At 42.9% G+C, this 25,737-nt stretch overlaps 1 protein-coding gene and 1 pseudogene across 3 annotated transcripts in view; one reads left to right on the top strand and one right to left on the bottom strand.

Annotated features, from left to right (window-relative positions):
* Positions 1–25,737, top strand: part of OSTM1 (osteoclastogenesis associated transmembrane protein 1) — a 118,109-nt gene that overhangs the window by 49,443 nt on the left and 42,929 nt on the right. The gene's annotated exons all lie outside the window — the stretch shown is intronic.
* On the bottom strand, positions 7,457–16,681 carry LOC703729 (nucleophosmin-like; annotated as a pseudogene). The gene is made up of 2 exons (XR_003728747.2): positions 16,009–16,681; positions 7,457–15,917 (listed from the first exon to the last, which is right to left on the bottom strand). The product of XR_003728747.2 is annotated as a nucleophosmin-like (transcript).

Below are 25,737 nucleotides of genomic sequence, written 5' to 3'. Positions count from 1 at the left end.
TCTTCTCTCCTCCTGCCTGAATTGCCCTGAGGATGAAACTGCTCCTTCCCTGCCTTCCTGGCTGTGATAACAGCAGGCTGTTGATTTTTCCCGTGTGAAATTGGCTTGTTCAGGTCACCACTAGGCAGGCTGCACTTGCTAGGTTGGATGGGTTCCAGGTATGCTGATGTGGGTGGGGTTTAGGTTGAGTCAGGATTCCTTCACTGGGTGGGAAAAGGGTGAGGAGGGAAGGAGGAAATGAGGTTGGTTTTACCCTGCCTGCCTAAGGGATTGCATTAACTATTTAGCAAAACAAGGAGACCTGCCTTGGTTCCTCGGTTCATTGACCATGTCTTAACCCTTCCAGGATAAAGCCAGAGCCTCAGCTGCCTGTGGTTTGATCTGAGCCTGGGTCTGGGGGCATTGGAGCAGCTGCCCTCCAAGCCAGACCTCCTGGGAACCCTTCTGGGAAACTGTCTTCACAGCTATGAATCTAATAGTGATGCTCCCTAATCCCTTGCTTCCTTCATGTTCCTGCTAAAAATAGGGACACACTGGAATAATAGACTGTTGAAGGGGAATATTAATCATCTTTTATTCCAGGCCTGCTTATTTCTCAGGTATAGAAATCACAACTTAGTCAGACTAGCTTATGCAAGCAGATGGCACATTTGTGGCAGAGCCAGGACTGTACGTGGGTCCTGACTCCCAGGCTGGAGCTCTCTCATATGCCATGGCGTTTCTCATAATTCCCTTCTCCATCACTCTGTTCCCAGGCTTCCTCTACTGCTTCCCAGTCTATATCTTTTCCCTTGGCTGACTACACTTACTGTTTCTTTTCCTCTTAGAATTTCAAAAGCAGAAACTACTGGCATAAGAAGGAAAATAAAGAATGAAAATGAGCAAAACTAGTTTCCCCAACATTCTCCTAAACACCTTTTATCCATAGTTTGCTAATAAAACTTCCTTAGATCATATCTGCTTAAGCATTCATTCCATTGAATTTACTGTGGACTCATGGAAGTTTCTTAAGCCTATTTCTAATAGGAAGAACATGTTACTTTTTTTTTTTTTTTTTTTAGATGAGTTTTGCTGTGTCACCCAGGCTGGAGTGCAGTGGCACTATCTTGGCTCACTGCAACCTCTGCCTCCCAGGCTCGAGCAATTCTTCTGGCTCAACCTCCCGAGTAGCTGGAATTACAGGCATGTGCCACCACGCCCGGCTAATGTTTGCATTTTTACTAGAGACGGGGTTTCTCCATGTTGGCCAAGCTGGTCTCAAACTCGTGACCTCAGGTGATCTGCCTGCCTCGGCCTCCCAAAGTGCTGGGATCACAGGTGTGAGCCACTGTGCCCGACACCCCCTCACTTTTTTTTTTTTTTTTTTAAAAGTTCAGACTTGTTTCAATTACAAGTGACAGAAACCCAACTCAAAGCTCAAACTAGCTTAAGCATAAAAGGAGATTTACTGGATCACATAACTGGGAAGTCCAGAAATTGATCTCACTTCCAGTTTGACTAGACTCAGGAACCCTAAGGAAGTCACCATCTTCACCCTCCACTCACTTGTCTATGTTTTCTTTGTTCTTCATGTTGTGGGGGAAAAAAAAGAGGCCGCGGCATCCCTATTCACATATTTCTGAAAGTAAGGCCCGTTCTCCTTCAGCTCCAAATGGAAAAGTCACCAAAAAAGGCATTGACTGGCCTAGATTCAGGCACATGGCCATCCCTAGATCAATCACTCTGCCCAAGAGAATGAGGCACTAAGATGGGCTGGGCTTGAGGTACTATTCTTGGTTGCCCCTACCACTATCACACACACCCCTCTGTGGTCAGAGGGGCAGAGTTCTGCAATTGGCAGCCTCATCAAAATCACATAGAGTAGCAGAGGAGCAGTTCCCCACAAAAGGAAATTCAGAAAAGACAACATTGGCAGATTCCTACTTGAAACATCCTTCCACTGTGTCCCCCGAAGACAATCTGTTTTTGGTTCCTTTGGAGTAGATGTCTATCTGGAACCTTCCCATTGACCTTGTGTATCTCACCTGTCATCACCACTGACAGGGACCATGGCAGTGTTTGTTCACTGGTGTCATCTCCATTCTCTCCCTTTCCCATATACTTAATACTCTACCACGTTAATATTCTTAGACTACATATCAGATCTTATGTGCTCATCTACTCGAAAATCTTTAATTAAATCTTTAAGATTTTAAATATCACATAAATCCAGTCCTGTGATTTGTGGAGGTTGCCACAAAGAAACACAATAGTCTTGTCAGGCAGCTGCCGTGGGTACTAGCTAAATCCATGCCCTGTGGCATGAGGCACCCAAAGTCTGGCTCCAGGAAACCATTATTTCCCCTAGGACTAAAGGAGCAAGGGGAGAGAAAAGTGGTATTAGAGCCTGGCGACATAGGCCACCTGATGGGAGTGATAGGTATGGAGCATGACAGCTACCAACAGACACAGCTCCTAAGCAAAGGCGTAGAGAATAAAGCCTGGCCCCTGTCTCCTCTTGCCCTCTGATCTGAAGGGGTTGGTTCGGTCTCCTTGGGCACAGAGCAGGACAAGGAAGGATGAAAAATGAATCCAGGAGGCAAGTAGAGAAATTATAACCTGCACGGTTGTCTCTGAGCTACACAACAACTCTGTAATCCAGCCACCACTCCAACTTGTACAGCAAATGGAACCATGCAGTGGCTCGTGCTTGTAATCTCAGCACTTGGGGAGTCTGAGGCAAGTGGATCACTTGAGGTCAGGTGTTTGAGGCCAGCCTGGCCATGGTGAAACCCTGTCTCTACTAAAAATACAAAAAATTATCCAGGCATGGTGCTGCATGCCTGTAATTCCAGCTACTCAGGAGGCTGAGGCAGGAGAATTGCTTGAACCCAGGAGGCAGAGTTTGCAGTGAGCCAAGTTCATGCCACTGCACTCCAGTGGGAGTGACAGAGCCAGACTCAGTCTAAACAAACAAACAAACAAAACTAGCCAGACATGGTGACATACACCAGCTACTCAGGAGGCTGAGGTGAGAGGATCAGTTGAGCCCAGGAGTTTCACGCTGCAGTGAGCTATGATTGCACCACTGCACTGCAGCCTTGGCCATAGAGCGCGACTCTGTCTCTAAAAAAAAAAGAAAAAGGAAATGGATACTCTGAAGAATCTCACTTGAGGAAAAATCCCCACTGGAGTGGGGGCAGCTCTCAGAGCTCAGGACCACACACTTTCTTCTTTTCTTGACATGGAGTCTTGCTCTGTCGCCCAGGCTGGAGTGCAGTGGTGTGATCTCAGCTCACTGCGAGTTCCGCCTCCCGGGTTCACGCCATTCTCCTGCCTCCTCCTCCTGAGTAGCTGGGACTACAGGCGCCCACCACCACGCCCAGCTAATTTTTTGTATTTTTAGTAGAAACGGGGTTTCACCTTGTTAGCCAGGATGGCCTCAATCTCCTGACCTCAGGACCACCCACTTTCTTACCGTGCTTTCAGAGGGTGGCCCAGAATCTTCAGCACTGCATGGGCGGCTCATCCTGGAGTCTCACTGTGCACCTTTCCTCCATGCTGCCTCTCTAGGTATCCTTCAGGACAGCCTCAGCCTTTATTGCTGTATTCCTTCATGCTACAGGGAGGAGATGCACCTGTCAGAGTATAAAAGTGAGCATATGATAGTCAAATAAGAGTTGCTTCAATGACTAAGATGTATTTCATTTTTGTTTGTTTGTTTGTTTGTTTGAGATGGAGTCTTGCTCTGTCACCCAGGCTGGAGTGCAATGGCGCTATCTCGGCTCACTGCAACCTGCGCCTCCCGGGTTCAAGCAATTCTCCTGCCTCAGCCTCCTGAGTGCCTGGGATTACAGGCACCTGCCTCCACACCTGGATAATTTTTGTATTTTTAGTAGCGACGAGGTTTCACCATGTTGGCCAGGTTGGTCGTGAGCTCCTGACTTCAGGAAATCCACCCGCCTTGGCCTCCCAAAGTGCTGAGATTACAGGCGTGAGCCACCCTGCCTGGCTGAGATACATTTCTTACTTGGGCCTACTTGGGCTTAGTGTGGTTGTTTTTATTTTTATTTATTTATTTTAATTTTCCTTTTCTTTCTTAGATACGTGCTAACTTATTAACTTGCATTCCGAATTTTGACTACTAGTGAAGTTGAAAATGTCTTACGTTTATTAGACATTTTTGTTTTTATTTTTAAGTTCCAGGGTACATGTGCAGGATGTGCAGGTTTTGTTACCTAGGGAAATGTATGCCATGGTGGCTTGCTGCACCAGTCAACCCATCACCCAGGTATTAAGCCCAGCGTCCTTTAGCTATTTTTCCTTATACTCTCCCTCCCCATGCCCCACCCCCCGACAGGCCTCACTGTGTGATGTTCCCCTCTCTGTGTCCATGTGTTCTCATTGTTCAACTCCCACTTATAAGTGAGTACATGTGGTGGTTGATTTTCTGTTCCTGTGTTAGTTTGCTGAGGATGATGGCAGGTTGTTCATTTTTTAAAAATCCATAAATAAGGCTGGGCATAGCGGCTTACACCTATAATCCCAGCACTTTGGGAGGCTGAGATGGGAGGATCACTGAGCCTAGGAGTTCAAGACCAGCCTGGGAAACATGGCAAAACCCTGTCTATATAAAAAATTAGCCAGGTGTGGCGGCACGTTCCTGTAATCCCAGCTACTCAGGAGGCTGAGGTGGGAGGATCTTGAGCCCAGGAGGTCAAGGCTGCACTGAGCCAAGATTATGCAACTGTACTCCAGCCTGGATGACAGAGACCCTGACTCAAAAAAAAAAAAAAATCTATAAATATTACACCAATAGGAATAAAAAATTTAATTTCAAACTCTTGTAGATGCCTCTTCTTTTTTTTTTTTTTTTCTTGAGATGGATTCTCCCTTTGTCGCCCAGGCAGGAGTGTTGTGGCATGATCGTGGCTCACTGCAACCTCTGCCTCTCAGGTTCATGTGATTCTCCTGCCTCAGCTTCCCAAGTAGCTGATATTACCGGTGTCACCACCACGCCCAGCTAATTTTTGTAAATTTTTTTTTTTGAGGACACCTCTTAAAAGACAAACGAGGATGGGCCAAGGCCCATGCCACTACTATCAGGTGTGTGTGTGTCACATTTTTCACAAATCTCCATAGAAAGGAAGGAAGAGAGAAAGCCTGCAGGGAATTTATAAGAAAATATTTTGAGTGAAATGAAGGATAAATAAATTGACAATCTACTGTCTTTTCCTAAGGAGGAAGAAATTTCAACATTTGTGGATTCCTCTCAGAGAATATTCTACACTCATTAAGTATGAAAAAATGTGTTATTGCAAATAAAAGGAAGAAGTAAATTCTGATTATATAAGCGTCTAGGAAGCATGGGTGACACTGCTGACCTATAGTGCAATCTCGTTTTAACGAAAAGAAAAGTCTGAAAAAAACTATGGCAGCCTACACAGCCCAAATCAAGGCTTTCATAAGCAGATATTGCCACCTTTGGGGCCACTAGAAAATCAAATCAAATCCTTGGGCAAATTATAAGACAATACTCCTAGGAAATATTAAAATAATGAGTCATTCTACTTTTCAAATATATGGTGGTAAAATCACATTATATCTCTGTTTTGTGGTAGTTTTATTTAAGTATATTTTTTAAAGTTATATTTTGGTAAAATTGTTTTTCTAACTTCATCGTCTTTTGGAAAGCCATTTTGTTATATTTTTCTGTTTGTGTTGGTCACTGAGGGACTATTTTATACATAAAAAAAGGAATAATAAAATTCCTGGCTTCAATAGGCAAAAACACAAAACTTACTTTGTAAGAAAAACTTACTTCCTTCTTATTTAAAAATGCATATTTGGCCAGGCATGGTGGCTTACGCCTATAATCCCAGAACTTTGAGAGGCTGAGGCAGGTGGATTGCTTGAGCTCAGGAGTTCAAGACCAGCCTGGACAATATAGCGAAACCCCATCTCTACAAAAAATACACAAATAAGCTAGGTATGGTGGCATGCACCTGTAGTTCCAGCTGCTTGGGAGGTGAAGGCGGGAGGATGGCTTGAGCCCAGGAGGTTGAGGCTGCAGTGAGCCATGATCACATCACTGCACTCCAGTCTGGGTGACAGAGCAAGACCTTGTCTCCAAAAAAAAAGAAAAAAATCTATCTATCTATCTGTATATGTATATATATCTACACACATTGGATCTTTAAACTTTCATTTTGGCTTTTGCCATGCCACACACAAAGAAAATGAAGACCTCTGAAGAGAAAGGTATTGACACTTATGGGCGTTGACACTTAAGAGAAAGGTGTTGACACTTTTTTATGGGTGTTGACACTGAAGAGAAAGGTGTTGACACTTATGGGCGTTGACACTGAAGAGAAAGGTGTTGACACTTTTTTTATGGATGTTGACACTGAAGAGAAAGGTGTTGACACTTTCTGCGGCAAAAAAGTATGTAAGAGGAAGGTAGAATTACTCAGTAAGTCAGTATTTCCCAAAAAAAGATTCTGCAGAATTCTAGTCTTACGAGATCACGCACACACACACACACATTATCTTGGCGATTCATAATGTATATATGTACATTAATATTAGGCTGGGCACAGTGGCTCACGCCTGTAATCCCAGCGCTTTGGGAGGCCGAGGCAGGTGGATCATGAGGTCAAGAGATTGAGACCATCCTGGCCAACATGGCGAAACCCCATCTCTACTAAAAATAAAAAAATTAGCTGGGTGTGGTGGCACGCCTGTAGTCCCAGCTTCTCAGGAGATTGAGGCAAAGCTAATACCAGAGGAGTATCGAATGTGCCATGATTCTGTTTTCTCCCCTGAGAGACTTTTATGAGGACAATGTAAGAGATAAGGGGAAAGTTTGGGCAGAACAGGTCAGGAACTTGGGGTATCAACAGGGAAGTGAAAGGATTTCTAGGCTCTAAACAAAGCGTGGGACCTGGGTGTCGCTATTGCTGGTGCTGGCTTGAACCTGGGAGGTGGAGGTTGCAGTGAGCCGAGATGGTGCCATTACACTCCAGCCTCGTGACAGAGCAACGCTCCATCTAAAAATATATATATATTTTATATAATCTATATTTCATATAAATTATGTTTTTATAAAATATAATGTATATTTTATTAAATTATATATATTTTATAAAACATAATCTATATTTTATTAAATTATATAATTTTATAAAATATAATCTATATTTTATTAAATTATATAATTTTATAAAATATAATCTATATTTTATTAAATTATATAATTTTATAAAATATAATCTATATTTTATTAAATTATATAATTTTATAAAATATAATCTATATTTTATAAAATTATATATTTTTATAAAATATAATCTATATTTTATATAAATATATTTTATAAAATATATATTTCATATAACTATACTTATATAAATATATAATATATAATATATTTTATATAATATATAATATATATAAAAGGCTCTGATAATTACGATAAAGAAATCAGGTTAACATTGGTTTTACCCACTCTTTTTTTCTTCCACAAAACCCTATTAAGGTATTAAGAAAAAAATTAAAAACATGCTTTGAGGAATGTGGCCTTGAACTGAAGTTTCCTTAATTTCAGTATAGCTCATTGCAAAGATGTATGTTGTCAAATTGTTTTGAAATGTTTAAGCCATTCTAGAAGGAGTCTGATTTCCAGAAAGGTTTCATGGAGATCAAATCTCATCTGGAAGCCGATGACCTGTTCGAATGTCACAAAGCCAGCACCAGCAATAGCGACACCCAGGTCCCACGCTTTGTTTCGAGCCTAGGAATCCCTTCACTTCCCTGTTGATACCCCAAGTTCCTGACCTGTTGTGCCCAAACTTTCACCTTATCTCTGACATTGTCCTCATAAAAGTCTCTCAGGGGAGAAAACAGAATCACAGCATATTCGATACTTCTCTGGTGTTAGCTCTTCTGTTTGGATTAATATTTACTCCTTAAATCCTATCTCCTTTCAGCCTCTCCAGAAATAATCCAACCAGATTCAGTTTATCCCGAAGTCCTGGTGCTGGATTGTGTCCACTCATTCATTCTTGAAGAAATATCAGTGGTCCCCTAAGACAAGGCAGGCTGTGTGCCAGGCACTGGGACTGCAGCAGAGACTCTCAGCAGCAGGCCTGACCTTGCAGAGGTTGAGATCATGCCAATACCAATATACCAATGGGGGTTCTTGGGCCCAGAACAGGACCCAGGCAGATCCCAGGTGAGAAACCAGGGATTACTCATTAACAATCAGTGAAAATGGAACTTAATTGTACATAGGCAATTCTATTTTATATAAAACTTTAAAATGAATATCCTTTTTTTTTTTTTTGAGATGAAGTCTCACTCTTTTGCCCAGGCAAGAGTGCAGTGGCGTGATCTCAACTCATTGCAACCTCCACCTCCTGAGTTCAAGCGATTCTCGTGCCTCAGCCTCCTGAGTAGCTGGGATTACAGGCGCCTGCCACCATGCCCAGCTAATTTTTGTATTTTCTTTTTTGAGACAAGTCTCGCTCTGTCGCCCAGGCTAGAGTGCAGTGTGGCACAATCTCGGCTAACTGCCAGCTCCACCTCCCGGGTTCACGCCATTCTCCTGCCTCAGCCTCCTGAGTAGCTGGGACTACAGGCGCCCACCACCATGCCCGGCTAATTTTTTTTTATTTTTGTTAGAGACGGGGTTTCATCATGTTAGCCAGGATGGTCTTGATCTCCTGACCTCGTGATCCACCCGCCTCGGCCTCCCAAAGTACTGGGATTACAGGTGTGAGCCACCATGCCCAGACTTGCATATCCTTTTTAATGGAGTGGTTATTGTTTCTTTTGCCATTTTAATAAATAATTATAATTTTACATGAAAAGCAAAGTTGCTTTTATAAAAGCATGAGGATTTCCTCTAGATTAACTGATTTTGTAGATAGTATAATCCAAGTTTTCTTGATGGCTTCATAGTCTAACTTCAGTATAATAAGTGGAGATCAATAGGAAGCTTCTTCAAGCTGGTATAACTTGAAACATTTCAAATGCCAAGCAAGTGGTAGGTATTTAGATGGAGAGAGACAAGAATTTGTTATGAGGAACATTTCTGGGTACAAATTCTTTTGATCTAAGGATTGTTGTTTTTCCAAGGGGCTCCTCTGAATGGGTTTGGGAGAAACAGCTGGGCTTGGATAACTCTGGAGAAGAGCAAGGCCTCTGAGAATCAGAGCTCAGGAAACCTGGCTCCTGCCTCTCTTTCTCTTTCTTGCTCTGTGTGAATATTCAGTTCCAGCAATTGCAGCTTCTTCTTCCTGTCACTGATTTTCGGATGAATTGGTCTCCTTTCCCAGGGAGAGTCTGGCAGCTTTTTCCTCCCTCAAGCGTGATGAGCTTGGGAACTAGAGGTGAGGGCTGCTTTGGGAGGGACTGCAGGGTGAGGCAGATCTCGCCCAGCCTTTTGGATCAAAGTATAGTCAGGAGCAACTGAGGGGAAATTTTCCAGTAAACCTCAGGTTTGAAGCACTGGAACAAATCTTAGGGAAAAAGGCAGGGGAGGGATGCAGACTAGAGGAGGTAGAGGAAGAAATGTCCCAGGCTTTCTTCCAGAGTCTGTGCCCATCTCTATAACAATGTGGTCATTATGCCCTGAGAGCCTTCTCCGTAGGCATTTCTCCAAGCCCATTTTTGAATCCCTGATTAAAAAATGACAACCCAACTGCCTGCCAATCCACCACTCTAGTTTCACCTTTTTTGATCCTTGAGAGCTTTCTTCTTTAAAATGCACATATTCCCCAGGAGGAGTTATAGTTTCATTTAGGAGTTATAGCTCGTAAGATCACATGTCTAAAACCAAATTCCTGATTTTCCATCTCACTAAACAGTTAACAATACCCACCCAGTTGCTCGAACTGAAACATGCCCTTTCTCCTACATGCCTTATGCTGTCTATCACCCCTTCTTGTTAGTTTTTTCTTCCATATACATCTCTCTTTTTTTTGGAGACAAGATCTTCCCCTGTTGCTCAGGCTGGCATGATCATGGCTCACTGCAGCCTCAAGCAATCCTCCCGCCTCAGCCTCCCATGTAGCTGGGACCACAGGTTCACACCACCACACGTGCTGAGACCAGCTCAGTTGGGGAGACCCTAATCCAGCAGTGCTAGAGGAATTAAAGACACACACAGAAATATAGAGATGTGAAGTGAGAAATCAGGGATCTCGCAGCCTTCAGAGCTGAAAGCCCCAAACAGAGATTTACCCACATATTTATTAACAGCAAACCAGTCATTAGCATTGTTTCTATAGATATTAAATTGACTAAAAGTATCCCTTATGGGAAACGAAGGGATAGGCTGAATTAAAGGAACAGGTTGGGCTAGTTAACTGCAACAGGAACATGCTCTTAAGGCACAGATCGCTCATGCTATTGTTTGTGGCTTAAGAATTCCTTTAAGCAGTTTTCTGCCCTAGGTGGGCCAGGTGTTCCTTGCCCTCATTCCCATAAACCCACAACCTTCCAGTGCGAGCATTAAGGCCATTATGAACATGTTACAGTGCTGCAGAGACTTTGGCCAGTTCAGGGGCCAGTTTATGGCCAGATTTTGGGGGGCTTGCTCCCAACATGTCCCCCTTCTCTGATTTGCAAAGAGATAAAAAGCAAGGGCAGCTTTGTCACGGTGAGCTACTTCTCACAGGAGTTGGGATCTGCATCTGCAGACTCTACAAAGACAAACAATATAGATTAAAAGCACAGTCATCATTCAAATCACAGAGCCTCCGAGTGTTTTTATCTATTTTAATGGGTTACTAGCTGCTAATTTGTCTACAGCTCCTTTAAGCACTCCAGTTCCTGGCATTAAGGTCAAGTGTACCTGGGATGCTTTAAATATTTGTTCTTTTAATTTTGCAATATCCAAAAACAAGTTTGTAGAGTGTCCTTCTTGATGCTTTTTTATTCTTTCCCAAATTTTGATCTTATTAAGAGCATTTAATAGTTTCCACAAATCCTTATGTTAAGCTCCTAGAGTGGGCCGAAACATTTGAGGTTGCAGTGCCACTATACCGCTGTGGTTCCAGTAATAGGAACTTTTGCCATACTTTTACAAATAGGTTTTTGAGGGCGGTATGCCTCAATTATAGGAGCAGAGTTATTATGGTAAATACTGAGATCAGAAAACATGTGTGACTGTGTCATAGTGATTGCATCCAGGCATTATTGCCAGCCCTTATCAAAGGGATACTCACGGCAGTGGTGATAACCACTATCATAGCTACCATTAAATTATTCATTGTGACTGGTTGTCCTGCTTTCCTCAGGTTTTCTTCCACCATCTGTGACAGCTTCTTGATCTGTCCCCAGGTGGGTGGCTGTGTTCGATGGGTGTTGCTCATGACAGTTGAGGTCCTCCTCAGCGTCAGTCTCGACATGGCTGCAACCGAGGGGTCCTCAGGATCCTCCCAGAGTCTCTTCCTTGGTATCTGGCTCATGATAAGGTTTCAGGTGTCTTGATGGTATCCAAATTGGCTGTTGATTTTGGCCTGGAGAAATACAAGCATAACTTCTACCCCAAGTTATTATTTTACCTATTTCCCAACTTTTTGTTATTGGATCTCTCCACCAAATCAGTTGTTCTGTTTCTGTGTTTGCAGCTGGTTTCTGTTGATGCTGTTCAACTGCTGATAACATCTGGCCTTTGGGCAGGCTCAAAAAATTTAAAGTTAATAATGCTAGATTCAGTTGTATCTGGGGTATTCAGTATTCTCTCTCTCCCCCTTTCTGCTTTTGCAACTGCTGTTTTAGGGAGAGATTCATTCTTTCCACTATGGCTTGTCCTTGAGAATTGTATGGGATACCAGTAATGTGTTTAATATTCCACATAGAGAAAAATGTAGCTAGAGCTTGGCTAGCGTAGCCTGGGGCATTATATGTTTTAATAGAAGCTGGAATGCCCATCACCGCAAAACACTGCAAAAGGTGACGTTTAACACAGGCGGAAGACTCTCCTGAGTGGCATGTAGCCCAGACAAAGTGAGAGAACGTGTCCACACATACATGTACGTAAGCTAGTCTCCCAAATGAGGGAACATGTGTGACATCCATTTGCCAAATAGAGTTAGGTTCCAGTCTTCGTTGAGTATTAACTCCTCCTGTAAAAGATGAGGAAGGCACCGTTTGGCAAGCTGGGCATCGCTGGATAATAGCTTTAGCTTCTTTCCAGGTAATGTCGTATCTGCGTTTGAGACCAGAGGCATTAACATGGGTTAAATTGTGAATATCTAGCATCAGATATTGCATTAGCAACTAGGCGATCAGCCATTTGATTCCCTTCAGTCAAAGGTCCTGGAAGAGGTATATGAGCTGTAATGTGAGTGATGTAAAAAGGATGCATTCTACTCCTAACTGCTGTTTGCAATTGGGTAAATAAAGTCATCAGTTGTTTCTCCGTATGAAATCGTAACTGAGCATTTTCAATTAACTGTGTGGAATGAACCACATATGAAGAATCAGAAATCACATTAATAGGCATATCAAGAGCAGCCAATACCTCAATTACAGCTACAAGCTCCGCTTTTTGAGCTGAAGTATAGGATGTCTGGAAAACTTTACTTTTTGAGCCAGAATAAAAAGCTTTACCATTACTAGATCCATCTGTAAAAACATTCTCAGCATCTCCAATTGGTTTAAATTTAGTTATTTTAGGGAGAATCCAATTAGTTAATTTCAGAAACAAATAGCTTCGTTTTAGGAAAATGATTATTGAGAATACCCACAAAGTCAGCTAAAGGGGTTTGCCAAGTAAGACTATTTATAAAAGCTTGCTGTGGCTGGGCACGGTGGCTCATGCCTGTAATCCCAGCACTTTGGGAGGCCGAGGTGGATGGATCACGAGGTCAGGAGATTGAGACCATCCTGGCTAACATGGTGAAACCCTATCTCTACTAAACATACAAAAAATTAGCGGGACGTGGTGGCACGCACCTGTAGTCCTAGGTACTCATAAGGCTGAGGCAGGAGAATGGCATGAACCCAGGAGGCAGAGCTTGCAGTGAGCCAAGACCATGCCACTATACTCCAGCCTGGGCGACAGAGCGAGACTCCATCTCAAAAAAAAAAAAAAAAAAAAAAAAAAGCTGGCTGTATTTGTGCCTTCGTGAGAGGGACAATAATTTTTCCAGGATCATATCCATGTAATTTAACAATCTGAGTTCTCCCAATCCCTATCATAGTAGCAATTTGATCTAAATGAGTTAGAGTCCGTGAATTAGTATGTGGAAGAAAAAGTCACTCTACTAAGTCCTACTCTTGGACAATAACACCCGTAGGTGAATGCTGAGTTGAAAAAATTAGCAAATCTAGAGTCTTCTCTGGATTTATTCTATTTATCTGAGCTTTATAGACTTGCTTTTCAATCAGCTGTAACTTGACCTCAGCCTCCTTTGTTAATTGCTGAGGGCTGGTGAGACTAGGATTTCCTCTAAGGATAGAAAATAGACTACTCATGGCATAGGTAGGAATGCCTAGAGCAGGTCATATCCAATTAATATCTCCTAGTAATTTTTGAGAGTCATTTAATGTTTTTAGTTGACCCCTATGTATGGTTACCTTATTTTTTATTTTTATTTTTTGAGACAGAGTCTTGCTCTGTCGCCCAGGCTGGAGTGCAGTGGCGCAATCTCAGCTTGCTGCAAGCTCCGCCTCCTGGGTTCACGCCATTCTCCTGCCTCAGCCTTCTGAGTAGCTGGGACTACAGGCGCCCGCCACCATGCCTGGCTCATTTTTGTATTTTTAGTAGAGACGGGGTTTCACCATGTTTGCCAGGATGGTCTCGATCTCCTGACCTCGGGACCCGCCCATCTCAGCCTCCCAAAGTGCTGGGATTACAGGCGTGAGTCACCGTGCCCGGCCTACATATGGTTACTTTCTGTGGCACAATGGTAGTGTCATTTACTAAGGTCCCCAAGTAAGAGTAAGGAGTAGTAGCCTGAATTTTGTCAGGAGCTATAATTACACCAGCGTGAGAAATCGAATTTTGCAAGTGATCATAACATTGGAGTAATATTTCTCGAGATGGGACAGCAAAAAGTATATCATCCATATAGTGAATAATGTAACACTGTGAAAATATTTTATGAGTAAGTTCAATTGTTTGCCCCACATATGTCTGGCAAATTGTTGGGCTGTTTGACATGCCCTGTGGCAATACTTTCCAATGATAACATAATATTTTACGAGTAGGTTCAATTGCTTGCCTCACATACATCTGACAGATTGTTGGGCTGTTTGACATGCCCTGTGGCAACACTTTCCAGTGATAACGCTTACCTGGCTGCAGGTTGTTTACTGGAGGAATTGTAAATGCAAACTGTTCACAGTCTTGCTCAGCTAAAGGGATAGTAAAGGAACAATCTTTTAAATCTATTACTATTAAAGGCCAATTTTTTGGAATGATAGCAGGAGAAGCCAATCCTGGCTGTAATGCTCCCATAGGTTGATAACTGAATTGATGGCTCTTAAGTCAGTTAACATTCTCCATTTTCCTGATTTTTTCTTAATTATGAAAACTAGAAGATTCCAAGGAGAAAATGTTGGAGCTCTGTGCCCATTTTCTAATTGTTCAGTAACTAATTTCTCTAAAGCCTCCAGTTTTTCGTTACTTAGTGGCCATTGTTCTATCCAAATTGGCTTATCTGTTTACCATTTTAAAGGTATAGGTTCTGGAGGCTTAATAATGGCCACCATCAAAAATTATTTCCTAATCTTTGGCGGGAACTTTGATTTTCCACTTGAAGTAGTTCTTTCAAAGTTTGCAAATTTTTCCCTAGTCCCATACCAGCGACATACCCCATTTCACGCATTGTATGTTGACTTTGAGGGCTATACAATTGTTCTGGAATTAGAACTTGTGCTCCCCACTGTTGTAATAAATCTCTTCCCCATAAATTTATAGGTACAGAAGTTATAATTGGTTTAATAGTCCCAGGTCGTCCATCAGGCCCCTCACAATGCAAAATATAACTACTTTGATATACTTCAGCAGCTTTACCAGCTCCAACTATGTTAAATTGAGAGGGTTGAATTGGCCATGTGGATGGCCAGTGCTGTAGAGAAACGATTGAAATGTCCGCTCCTGTATCTACCAAACCTTTAAATTTGTTTCCTTGAATAGTTATTTTACAGGTAGGACATTTATCAGTAATTTGATTTACCCAATAAGCTGCTTTGCCTTGTTTATTTGTGCTTCCAAATCCTCCTGTTCGTTTAATTTCACTTTTTCCCATTCCCACATACAGCACAATCAGGAGCTGTGCTATGTGCTCTCCTGGCTCTGCTTTCCAGGGAATAGAAGTAGATATAACAATTTGAATTTCCCCATTGTAATCTGAATCAATAACTCCTGTATGTATTTGTACCCCCCCTTTTTTTTACTTTATTAAAATTCTAAGTTTTATTTCACATGTATATTTTTGTCTCCCCACCATTTCTGCGTCTGACCACCGCTACTACTATGTACTATCATAACATTCCATACATACTGAAAACCAAGCAAAGGGTGGAGTTCCATCTTTAAAAACTAAACAGGCATTTTGGACAACACATTCTTGGCAATGGAAACTGGACAACACTTATCAAACATGGCAGGGAAAGTTCTCACTCTGCATTATAAAAAGGACAGCCAGATATCAACTGTTACAGAAATAAAATAAGAAGGAAAATTTTTAACAAATTGTTTAAACTATTTTCTTAAAGAAACTTCCTCCACTGCCAGAGATCTTGAATAGCCTCTTGATCAATCATCCAGAAGCAATTCTTCACATAACTGATGAACCTGGCTTCCACTCTGCGAAGAGAACCACCTTTTTCTATACTTGCTTGCATTTTTGCTTTAATGTCTTCTACAGAACTAGTCCTTTTGGTGTTTTAGGAGTTTTTTCCTGTTTTTTTGAAGAATTCTTGTCTTTTTGATTTTGGTGTTGATGATGGTTTTGAGTCTTTTCCATTCTGATTTGACTTTTGTGCATTTTTGGCTGGAGTATCTCATACAGATTTCTTCACTGGCCCTTTTTCTTTAGCTTCCTCATCTTCAGAATCATCATCATCATCTTCATCATCATCATCCTCATCCTCATCATCATCTTCATCAGCAGCAAGTTTTACTTTTTTCTGTGGAACCTTGCTACCACCTCCAGGGGCAGACCGCTTTCCAGATACAGTTAAGAGTTTCACATCCTCCTCCTCTTCATCTTCTGACTCTGCCTCTTCCTCCACAGCTACTAAGTGCTGTCCACTAATATGCACTGGCCCCGAACCACACTTCAACCTTAAGTCCACTGGTGGTGTTACTTTAAAGCCCCCAAGGGAAACCGTTGGCTGCACAGACATTTTCAAAGTTGCCAGTGTTACTTTAATTGGACTGCCTTTGTAATTCGTTGCCTCTGCTTCAACAATGTGCAATTCATCCTCTGCACCAGCCCCTAAACTGACCGTTCTTAAAGATAACTGGTGCTCATTTTCATCATTATCCACCTTAGACTGATAATTTTTGTCAGCCTTTAGTTCACAACCGAATAGATAGTTCTGGGGCCTCAGGGGGCTCATGTTCATGTCCATCAAATCTTCCATCAGGTGGCTGCACGCACTTAGGTGGGAGAGAAGGCGGATGGAGATAAACGAACGTTGCTCCAGGGAACAGCCCCGCAGGACGGAATCACACCAGTTGTACCCCTTTTAAACTCAAACTAGAACTTCCTAAAAGTAATCCTATTGTCCCTGCTGGCAAGGGTCCACAGACTCCTGTTGGGAGCTTTTGCGGGGATTCCCCAGGCAGAAGGCTCACAGCTTTTGTGCAGCATAAATCTACTGCGGCACTACCGGCTGTGGTGGGGGACAGACATTGTACAGGGGTGAGGGAATGGCCTGAGCTGGAAATGCCCTGGTTTAGAACAGGGCCCGGGACGGGCCCCTCATTGCGTTTCCCGAAATTGGGTTCCCATTTTTATCAAACTTAGAGTGACACTGATTAGCTCAATGTTTTCCTTTTTTACATTTTGGACATATTTCAGGATCTGCAGTTTTCTTTTTTTCCCCTATCTGGTGGCCGGACTTGCTGATTTTTTCTACATTCTTTTTTAGTATGACCATGCTTCCCACAGTTAAACAAGCTCCAAGATAAAGGAGTATTTCCTTTGTCTACTCTCAGTCCTGCCATTGCCTGTGCCAGCAAGGTAGCTTTATGCAGATTACCTCCGATACCATCACAGGCCTTGATATAATCAACTAAATGTGCTTTCCCTCTGATAGGTCGCAGAGCAGCCTGGCAATCGAGATTAGCATTGTCGAAAGCTAATAACTGCAACACTATATCCTGAGCAGCTGAATCTGCAATCATCTTTTTAAGAGACTCCTGTAACCGAGCTATAAAATCAACGTATGGTTCTTTGGGTCCCTGTTTTACAGCACTAAAGGAAGGGTATTGTTCTCCACCTGAAGTGATTTTTTTCCAAGCTCTAACGCACACTCCTCTAAGCTGTTCTATGGCCTCATCCTGCATGACCACTTGTGCATCTAAACCAGCCCAGCCGCCAACCCCCAAAAGTTGGTCTGCAGTTATATTAATTTGAGGTTGGGCCTGGGCATTGCAAGCAGCCTGAATGGAAGCTTTGTCTGCCCACCAAGTTTTAAATTGTAAGAACTGAGCAGGAGTCAGACAAGCTCAAGCAAGAGCGTCCCAGTCAGTAGGAATCATCCGACTGGAAGCAGCAACATTCTTTAACAGTCCCATTACAAAAGGAGAACCTGGTCCATATTGATTTATTGCTTGTTTAAATTCTTTGAGTAATTTAAAAGGAAAAGTCTCAGATGCAGCTGTAATATTTCCCTGTTGATCTGGGGGGTGTATTCTAACAGAGAACTGCCAAGCTTCTAAATCACCTCTTGTCTAGCTTGCTGAATTCCTGCCTGAATAGAAATAACAGCAGTCGCTTGAGGTGCTGCTTGAACAGTCACTGGAGCAACTACTTTTCACACAGTGTCCTCCAGAAAAGAAAGATCTGGGGGGTCATTTTCTTCAAAATAGTAAGGAGGGGTTGCAGAAGGGTAGAGATGAACCTCTCCTTCCTTTGCCACTTTAGTTTTAGCTGGCAAATAAACCTGCTCTGTAACCTCCTCTGTTACTTTGCTATACTCTTGTTCCTCCTCGTCATCAGTGTGAAAAAGTTCCAAGGTGAAACCAACCAGACCCCATATCTGTCCCATTGTTACCCTGATGCTTCTAAGCTCCCCTTCTTACTCACCATGGGGATTGCTTTAAGAGTATTTGGGTATCCTCCAGCTAGTTTTCTGTTCCTACCATTGCTCCGGCGACCCTTCGACCTGGATTCGAGCCCCCAAGATGGACGCCACTTGCCGAGATCAGCTCGGCTGGGGAGACCCTAACCCAGCAGCACTAGAGGAATTAAAGACACACACACAGAAATATAGAGATGTGAAGTGGAAAATCAGAGGTCTCACAGTCTTCAGAGCTGACAGCCCTGAGCAGAGATTTACCCACACATTTATTAACAGCAAACCGGTCATTAGCATTGTTTCTATAGATATTAAATTGACTAAGAGTATCCCTTATGGGAAGCGAAGGGATGGGCTGAATTAAAGGAATAGGTTGGGCTAGTTAACTGCAGCAGGAACACGCCCTTAAGGCACAGATTGCTCATGCTATTGTTTGTAGCTTAAGAATGCCTTTAAGTGGTTTTCTACCCTGGGCGGGCCAGGTATTCCTTGCCCTCATTCCCATAAACCCAAAACCTTCCAGCATGGGCGTTAAGGCCATTATGAACATGTTACAGTGCTGCAGAGATTTTGTTTATGGCCAATTTTGAGGCCAGCTTATGGCCGGATTTTGGGGGGCTTGCTCCCAGCAACACCCAGCTAGTTTTTAAATTTTTTGTGGAGATGTGGGTCTCACTATGTTGCCCAGGCTGGTCTCAGACTCCTGAGCTCAAGTGGCCCACCTGCCTCAGCCTCCCAAAGGGCTGGGATTACAGGTGTAAGCCACTGTGCCCAGCCTCTGTAAATATATTTCTAAGAATAAGTTGGTCTGAAATGAATCCAGATTGGTTTAGACAGTAAAAGATTAGATTCCATTTAGGACCAAGAATCTTTTCTAAATTTCACCTATCAAAGTACCTTCAGGGCAACCATCTGTTGTTGAAATCTCAGCTGATGCACACTGCAAAAGGTTTAGGAGAAGATTCTGGATAAATTAAACCATGGGGATCCTCTTGAATTAAGATTATTGGGAGCAGCCCAGGCACACACACACAAAAAAAATCCTTTTTAACCTTTTTGAACTTTAGGGCCAAATTGTCACCTTCATTTCTAGAAGACTTGGGGCTGGCATTGCAGTGTCTAAATGATCCATCCTTCCATTTCTTGTCCTTATTCCCCCAGCTCCCTGCTTTTCTCCAGTTTAGTGCTTATTTGTATTTCTACCAGCCAGGACACAGAAGAAAAGATAAAAAGCTCAAAAAGTTGATTCCACTTTTCCAAGGAAGTTAACAGGGAGCAGGTTGACTTTACAGTACAATGTACCTTGCTCTCCAAAGCTTTCTTTGTTTTTCTTAGATTCTGTCTCTTCTTGCCTCCTTCATCTTTCATTATATTTCTTTTTTTTTTTAATTAAAAAATGTTAAAACAGCAATGAGACAGGGTCTCACTATGTTGTACTGGCCAGTCTTGAACTCCTGAGCTCAAGGGATCCACCAGCCTCAGCCTCCCAAAGTGCTGGAATTACAGGTTTGAGCCACTGCACCCGGCGTGTGTTTCCTTTATCCTCCCTCAGAAACAGCTCCTTGCTTTCTAGAATCACAGACTCTTAAAGCTAAAAGGGACCCAAGGAATTCTTCTGTATATGGCTTAATAACTCCTAGGGAAAACCAAGCCTCAAAGAGATGAAATGATTTCCCATGACAGCTGGAAACCAAGTCTTTTGACTCATGGCCCTCAATTATTTCTACTATGTCACACTGCCTTGCTTCTCTAAAATAACTGTAAGATGAAAGAAAACTCCAGTCATTGAAGAAAAATTTTTCTTTTCCTTTTTTTTTTTTTTTTTTGAGATGGGGTCTCACTCTGTCACCCAGGCTGGAATGCAGTGGCATGATCTCAGCTCACTGCAACCTCCACCTCCCTGGCTCAAGCATCCTCCCACCTCAGCCTACCAAGTAGCTGGGGTCACAGGCATATGCCACCATGCCTGGCTAATTTTGTTTTGTATTTCTTGTAGATACGGGGTTTTGCTATGTTGCCCAGGCTGGTCTTGAACTCCTGAGCTCAAGCCATCCACCCGCCTTGGGATCCCAAAGTGATGAGATTACAGGTGTGAACCACTGTGCCTGGCTGAACTTTTTTTTCTATTGTTGGAAAAAAATAATAGCAATATCACACATACATTTTTGCTTTCAGAATATGTTTCCTGAGTTAAAGAGCAAAACTCATGTAAGATAGAATAAAAAAGAAATTCCAATTAAAGTAGGAAATAAAAATGCTTTTAATATCAGTTTAATCATTAGATGCCTAATTTGTTCCTCCAGTTAGCTAGTCAGTGGCCCAGTATTTCTCAGTTACAAAGGTCTGATAACATCCTAATCAACTCCATGGAGCAATAGGGACCCTCAGCTCTGGATTAATCCAGAAGGCTTAGAACTGTTTTGCATGCCTTGCTCATTTTTTTACTTTCTTTTTATGGATTTGGTTAACTACTTTCCTTCTGCATTCTCAGGTGTTTGAAAGGTATCTATCCAAGTGTCTCTTTACTCTGGTGCACCATAAAAAATTTGAGACAAAAATATTGATATGGTTTGGCTGTGTCCCCACTAAATCTCAACTTGAATCATAGTTCCCAGAATTCCCACATATTGTGGGAGGGATGGAGGGGGAGGTAATTGAATCATGGGGGCCAGTCTTTCCTGTGCTATTCTTGTGATAGTGAATAAGTCTCATCAGATCTGATAGGTTTATCAGGCGTTTCCGCTTTTGCTTCTTCCTCATTTTTCTCTTGCCACTGCCATGTAAGAAGTGCCTTTTGCCTCCTGCCATGATTCTGAGGCCTCCCCAGTCACGTGGAACTGTAAATCTAATGAAGCCTCTTTTTTTCCCCAGGCTTGGGTATGTCTTTATCAGCAGCATGAAAACGGACTAACACAGTAAATTGGTACCAGGAGTGGGGCATTGATGAAAAGATACCAAAAAATGTGGAAGTGACTTTGGAACTGGGTAACAGGCAGAAATTGGAACAGTTTGAAGGGCTCAGAAGAAGACAGGAAAATGTGGGAAAGTTTGGAACTTCCTAGAGACTTGTTGGCATTTGGCATTGCCCAAAATGCTGGTAGTGATATGGACAATAAAATCCAGGCTGAAGTGGTCTCAGATGGAGATGAGGAACTTGTTGGGAATGGAGCAAAGGTGACTCTTGTTGTGTTTTAACAGAGACTGGTGGCATTTTGCCACTGCCCTAGAGATTTGTGGACCTTTGAACCTGAGAGATGATTTATGGTATCTGATGGAAGAAATTTCTAAGCAGCAAAGCATTTAAGAGGTGACTTGGGTAGTGTTAAAGGCATTCAGTTTTAAAAGGGAAACAGCATAGAAGTTCAGAAAATTTGCAGCCTGACTATGCTATAGAGAAGAAAACCCATTTTCTGGGGAGAAATTCAAACTTGCTGCAGAAATTTGCATTAGTAGCAAGGAGCCTAATGTTAATTCCCAAGACCATGGGGAAAATGTCTCCAGCCCATCTTAGGACCTTCATGGCAGCCCCTCTGATCACAGGCCCAGAGGCACAGGAGGAAAAAGTGGTTTTGTGGGCTGGGACCAGGTTCCCCATGCTGTGTGGAGCCTAGGGACTTGGTGCCCTGTGTCCCAGCCACTCCAGCTGTGGCTGAAAGGGGCCAACGTATAGCTGAGGCTGTGGCTTCAGAGGGTAGAAGCCCCAAACCTTGGCAGCTTCCACGTGGTGTTGAGCCTGCTGTTCACAGAAGTCAAGAATTGAGGTTTGGGGACCTCTGCCTAGATTTCAGAAAATGTATGGATTTCAGAAGAAGATAGAAGCAAAAGTTTGCTGCAGGGGGCTCTCATGGAGAACCTCTGCTGGGGCAGTGTGAAAGGGAAATGTGGGGTTGGAGTCTCCACACAGAGTCCCTAGTGGGGTGCTGCCTAGTGGAGCTATGAGAAGAGGGCTGCCGTCCTCCAGACCCCAGAGTGGTAGATCCACTGACAGCTTACACTGTGCACCTGGAAAAGCTGCAGACACTCAACGCCACCCCATGAAAGCAGCCAGGAGGGGGCCTGCACCCTGCAAAACCACTGGGGTGGAGTTGCCCAAGACCATGAGAACCAACCTCTTGCATCAGTGTAACCTGGATGTGAGACCTGAAGTCAAAGGAGATCATTTTTGGAGCTTTAAAGTTTGACTGGTGGGTAGGATGATATTTCACTGTGGTTTTGGTATGCATTTCCCTGGTGCTTAGTGATGTTGAAGCTCCATAAACATTTGCTTGTCTGGTTCACCATACATGTTCCCAGCATCTCAGATAGCACCTGACATGTTGGAGATGCTTGACAAATACTTGTTGAATATATGAATTAACAAATAAAGACTGGGTGTGGTGGCTCACACCTGTAATCCCAGCACTTTGAGAGGCCAAGGCAGGAGGATCGCTTAAGGCCAGGAGTTCAAGACCAACCTGGGCAACATAATGACACTGTCTCTACACAAAAACAAGAATAAAAATAAAATAAAACAAGCTGGAGGATTGTGGATGTTGTTCAAATAGCCATGGGTTGTGCAATTATGATGTTGACTGGATTCGGAATTATCTGCCAGGAATGAAGCTCCCAAGAACATCAGTATGGGCAGTAAGACACATAGCCTCAATCATCCCAAGGCAATTGGTTCTAACAGCAATTCTTCCTAAACTGGGACTGCACTCTGACAGTTCCTCGTAGTGTTTTTCATCATCTTGAAAGGTGGCACATGTCTGTAATACCAGCACTTTAGGAGGCTGAGGCAGGAGGATTGCTTGAGCCCAGGAGTTCAAGACCAGCCTTGGCAACATAAGGCTCTACAAAAAAATAAAAATAAAAAAAATAAGTCAGGCACGGTGGTGCACACATGTAGTCCCAGCTACTTGGGATTCTGAGGTGGGAGGATCTCTTGAGCCTCTGCACTCCAGCCTGGGCAACATGGTCTCAAAACAATAATAATAATAAAATAAAAATTAAATTAAAAACTAAAAAAAAACAAATGTGGCATATCATTAGGGCTTTTTCACACATCAGTCTAAGTTCTTCAACGAAAATGCCCATACAGTATTGGGAACTGTGATGTGCCTATTGATGCTAAGTCCTGAAGTTGATGAGATGAATAAGCCACCATTATTTTCTTTAAGAATCTCATGGCCAGGTGCAGTGGCTCACGCCTGTAATCCCAGCACTTTGGGAGGCCAAGGTGGGTGGATCACCTGAGGTCGGGAGTTTGAGACCAGCCTGACCAACATGGAGAAACTCTGTCTCTACTAAAAATACAAAAAATTAGCTGGGCGTGGTGGTGCCTGCCTGGAATCCCAGCTACTTGGGAGGCTGAGGTAGGAGAATCCCTTGAACCCAGGAGGTGGAGGTTGTGGTGAGCTGAGATCGTGCCATTGCACTCCAGCCTATGCAACAAGAGCAAAACTCCGCCTCAAAAAAAAAAAAAAAAAAAAAAAGAATCTCATAATCTAGGGCTGGGAGCAGCGGCTCACACCTGTAATCCCAGCACTTTGGGAGGCTGAGGCCGGTGGATCACCTGAGGTCAGCAGTTGGAGACCAGCCTGGCCAACATAGCAAAACCCCGTTTCTACTAAAAATACAAAAATTAGCCAGGTGTGGTGGTGGGTGCCTGTAATCCCGGCTACTCAGGAGGCTGAGGCAGGAGAATTGCTTGAACCCAGGAGGCGAAGGTTTCAGTGAGCTGAGATCACACCACTGCACTCTAGCCTGGGCAACAGAGTGAGACTGTCTCAAAAAAAAAGAAAAGAAAAGAAAAGAATCCCTCAATCTAGTAAGGGAAGACACGAGGTGCTTACTTTTTGCAAATTGCCTGGAACACAGGCTTTTTATTAGCACATGAAGCAGTAACAGCAGTGTTGTTCCGTACCATATGATGTTGAAATGGTTGCTGAATCCTTCAGCATTAAAAGCTAGGACACTTTGGATACCACTAAAGTGTCCAGTGTTTCAAAATGAACAGTGATAAAAACTACCCATTGCTGAGCTCCTGCTATGAGCATTTTTTATATTGGTTTTCTCTCAAAGTATTTCTGATTATGTTATACTCACTTTTACATATGATGAAACAGAGATTCAGAAAGGCTTAGAAACTTGTCCAAGGTCACACAAGTGGTAAGTGTAAGCCATGAATCATATCCAGTTGTTTCTAATGACAGAGCCCATGCTCTTTGCATGATACCACAGGGTCTTGTTTCAAGTATCACTGGTCCCACTTCCTCAGTTCTTCACATACAATGGATCTCTTCCCAACTTCCCTTCTGTACTCTAGTCAGAGAACATCTTATACACATCAGGTAAAAACTATGTAGATACATACAGGCTTCTTTACAACAGAACATCCAATGGCACATTGTGCTGATAGGACCATTATATAAAGTTGTAGGAGTTATAAGAATACAAAGAAGACATAGTGATATGGTTTGGCTCTGTGTCTTGACCCAAATCTCACCTTGAATTGTAATAATCCCCATGTGTCAAGGAAAGGACCAGGTGGAGATAATTGAATCATGGGGGGCAGTATCCCCCATGCTGTTCTCATGATAGTGAGTTCTCATGGGATCTGATAGTTTCGTAAGAGGCTTCCCTCTTCGCTTGGACTCATTCTCTCTCCTGCTGCTGTGCATTCCTAATTGTAAGATTCCTGAGACTTCCCCAGCCATGTGAAACTGTGAGTCAATGAAACCTCCTTTCTTGGTAAATTACTCAGTCTCAGGTATTTCTTCACAGCAGCGTGAGAACAGACTAATACAGTAAATTGGTACCAGGAGTGGGGTGCTGCCATAAGGATACCTGAAAATGTGGAAGGAACTTTAGAACTGAGTAATAGGCAGAGGTTGGAAAAGTTTGGATGGCTCAGAAGAAAACAGGAAAATGTGGGAAAGTTTGGAACTTTGTAGAGATTTAATGGTTTTGACCAAAATGCTGATAGTGATATGGACAATGACATACAGGCTGAGGTGATCTCAGATGGGAATGAGAAACTTGTTGGGAACTGGAATAAAGGTGACTCTTGCTATGCTTTAGCAAAGAGACTGGTGGAATTTTGCCCCTGCCCCTAGAGATCTGTGGAACTTTGAACTTGAGAGAGATGATTTAGGGTATCTGGTGGAAGAAATTTCTAGGCAGCAAACCATCCAAGAGGAAGCAGTGCATAAAAGTTTGGAAAATTTGCAGCCTGATGATGCAATAGAAAAGAAAAATCCATTTTCTGGGGAGAAATTCAAACTGGCTGCAGAAATTTATATAATTAATGAGAAGACAAATACTAATCACCAAAACAATCGGGAAAATGTCTCCAGGGCATGTCAGAGAACTTCATAGCAGCCCCTCCCATCGTAGGTCCAAAGGCCAAGGAGGGAAAAATGGTTTCATGGGCCAGGCCTAGGCCCCCCTTCTCTACACAGCCTCAGGACATGGTGCCCTATGCCCCAGATGTTTCAGCTACAGCTG

This window comes from Macaca mulatta, chromosome 4, assembly GCF_049350105.2.
Source record: "Macaca mulatta isolate MMU2019108-1 chromosome 4, T2T-MMU8v2.0, whole genome shotgun sequence".
NCBI lineage: Eukaryota > Metazoa > Chordata > Mammalia > Primates > Cercopithecidae > Macaca > Macaca mulatta.
Note: the sequence above shows the minus strand (reverse complement) of the source record. Positions and strands in the feature narration are given on the sequence as shown.